Here is a 3,182-nt window from a genome sequence, read left to right as displayed (position 1 = left end):
CATTGAGGCTAAATTCCATGTTAATTTACTTTTTCGAGTTTTTTTTTTTCATTAACAGTATGAATGCTTATTTGTGACCCAGTGGATGAACCTGAAGGATGTTATGCTACACGAAATAAATCAGACGACTTACATACAATAATATGTAATACAATAATACAATAAATACTGTCTGATTCCACTGTTAGGTAATGTCTGTGAACAACAGACTCTCAGTAGCAGAGCAGAACAGTGGCTGTAGGGGCCGGGGTAGGCTGGGAGGAACTGAGAGATGTTAGCTGAAAAAGCTCAGACTTCTCAGCTCTAAAATTAATAATTCCTGCTTCCTGTCCGGGCCGCCATCGGAGAGCAGCAGCCATGTCCCTGCGCTACCCCATGGCCGTGGACCTCAACAAGGGCCACAAGGTGCCAGAGAACGTCAGCAAGTATAGCCAGCGGCACCGCGGGCGCCTCACAAGCACACCAAATTCATGCGGGACAGGATCCGGGAGGCGCGCCTCGGCTTTGTGCCCTACAACGAGCCATGGAGTTGCTCAGAGTGTCCACGGACAAGCGCGCACTCAAGTTCACGAGAAGAGGGTGGGCGTGCACATCTGCGCCTAGAGAAAGCCGGAAGAGCTGAGCAATGTGCTGGCAGCCATGAGGAAGGCAGCCGCCAAGAAGGATTGATGAACCCTCCCCCAATAAAAGAGCATTCCTACACACACACAAAAAGAGTAAGTCTTGGGATTCTAGGATGGTACTGATAGATATGTCAATTATTTTGATTGTGGTAATCATTATGCAATGTATGCATAAATGTCACCTTATACACATTCAATATAGTAATCTTTACTGTCAATGAAATCTATTTTTAAGATTTATTTATTTATTGGGTGTGTCATCTGGGGGAGGGATATGCTGCGACATGTTTGTGGAGGTCAGAGGTCAACTCTTGAGAGCCACTTCTCTTCTGGGACCTGGGATCAAATCCAGGTTATCGGACCTGCCCACACAGGCCTCTATCTGCTGAGCCATCTATCTAGACCTATCAATTAAACATTTTAAATTTAAAAAAAAAAATAAAGTAAAATACGATGTTAATGTGAAAAAAAAAACAGATTTTTTTTCTGGAACTCTTTCTTATTATAAAATAATGCCTCTTGTGGAAAAATTAGAAATAAAAGCATATTACTATTTAACTCGTTGATGTCCACTCACTTTGCCAGTGTTTCCCCTACGTATAATATGCTCACACATTTGAGATCTTATAAGTTTTGCAGTCTGCACGTTTCATTGAACGCTGTCCTTAGAGGTGTTTCTCCCTGCCACTAGAGTTACCGTCTTTACCATAGTCTGTGTTAGTGATCCAGCTCAGTTCAAACCACTGTCTTGGCCAACCTTGTCTCCATATTGTGCTGGTCTAACCTGTTCTCTGAGATCTCATACAAACATCTCCAACTGCCTTTCTGGTTGTCTTTTAGGATAAAGACCTTAACAAAGCATGTGCACACCAGGCAGCAGGGGCTTTCCAGGGCTGCGCAGTAGTACAGCGAGCCTACTGCAGGAACGGCGGCGGGCTCATCTTATGCATCCCTCTCTCTCTTCACCGCCAGTGGTGTCTACTGCTGTCGATATTTCTCTATTCCTTTTTTACTCACTTGATAAGCAGGGAGCGGTATCTGGTGGCTTTACATTTAATTTCCCTGATTATTTCTGGTGACGTATAGGCTTCCTCCCTACATGTTCTTGTCACACACGCATATTTTCTGTTTTGTAAATTATCTATTCATGGCCCTAACCCGATTTTTTTTTTCTGTCATGTATTGATTTGCAGAGATGCCTCATATAGTAAGAATATCAACCTTCTGCCTGTCAGGTGTGTGGCTAAGATCTTTTTCAGTCTATTGTTTGCTTTTTTTTTTATCTTTTTTTTTTTTTAACCTCTAGACATTTGAAACCTTTGTGTGATCTGTTAGTCTACTCAGTGCCTATCTATGTTATTTAATGCTTTTAATGCGTGGATCTGAAAGATATGTAGCTGCATTTTGTGGCAGTTCTCCCCTTTTCAGGGGTGTTATAATTTTTTATATGCTTGGAGTTGATTTCTTCTTAGGACACGAGGTGAGAACTTAGGTGTTTTCCCACCTCCAGGAGATGCACAAGTCTCTCCTCCCCACTGACAGACAAAGCGTCCATCACGACCGATGGATGCTTACCGATGCAGAATTCAGAATCTAAAAGATGGACATAACCACCTCTTGCCGACTACCTCGAGTTCTCACTGAAATAGAATGTGATAGGCTCCATATCTGCATGAAGCTTTGCCTGGGACACCCAACAAGAGCGATGGTGGCTACGGAGAAGGCAGAGAGAATGAATATCACGGTGGTTATCCCTTTGAGAAAATACCAGTTAGATGTACTCAGTGCTGATCACCTTGGTTCTGAACTAATGGGGGTGTTGCAAGTCTTTCTGCTTACCTTGTCCCATTTAATAATTGTGTCTCTGATCACACTCACGTCACGTGCTGCCCCTCCCCTAGGTCTTAGAAACATGGGGAAGAAATTGGTTTCTTTTTCCCAGGATTTGGTGTATGTGTAGGTTAAACGCCAACAAGAACAATAAACAGGGATTAACTTGGGACATTGTCTAGAAGTTTCAGTCCCTGCCTACAGGCCTGGCCTCCCAGTCTCCTGATGGGAGACCGCACCGGTGCTACCATGGAGGAACTGGATGGCGGTTTTCCGAGGTCCCGCTTCGAAGGTAGCTCACAGGAGGAAGAGTGTCTCATGAGGAACCCCTGAGCTAAGACAACATAAGCCAAGGCCCGCGGTGGCGAACAACGAAGAGCCAGGGTGACTCAAGAGCTCCAGGCAAGGGGAAAGCAAAGAGAAAATGATGAATTTGAGTGGACTTTCTGGGAGAGAGGATGGTTTAGAAAGGAAGCTGAAGACATGTCCTGAGTACGCAGGTTCAGATTAACAGCCAAGATGGCCGGAGACCAAGGCTTTCGCTCTCTTTAGGACCTGAACAGAATGCTTCCTGGAGTGATCCTCACCCTGGGGCACAGGTAAGGTAAGGGGACACCACGGCAAGCCCAAGACTCATGGGGAGTACATAACTGACCAATGCACTTACCGATCCTTGGCAATCTACTTCTAGGGAGCCAAAATTCATGGATAGAAATGGGCTTGAGATGA

At 44.7% G+C, this 3,182-nt stretch overlaps 1 pseudogene; it reads left to right on the top strand.

Moving 5' to 3' along the window:
* The first annotated feature begins 357 nt into the window (after positions 1 to 357).
* LOC110284548 lies at positions 358 to 2,786 on the top strand (annotated as a pseudogene).
* Positions 2,787 to 3,182: the final 396 nt, after the last annotated feature.

This window comes from Mus caroli, chromosome 18 (genome assembly GCF_900094665.2).
Source record: "Mus caroli chromosome 18, CAROLI_EIJ_v1.1, whole genome shotgun sequence".
Taxonomy (NCBI): domain Eukaryota; kingdom Metazoa; phylum Chordata; class Mammalia; order Rodentia; family Muridae; genus Mus; species Mus caroli.
This window is presented reverse-complemented; position numbering and strand designations above follow the sequence as displayed.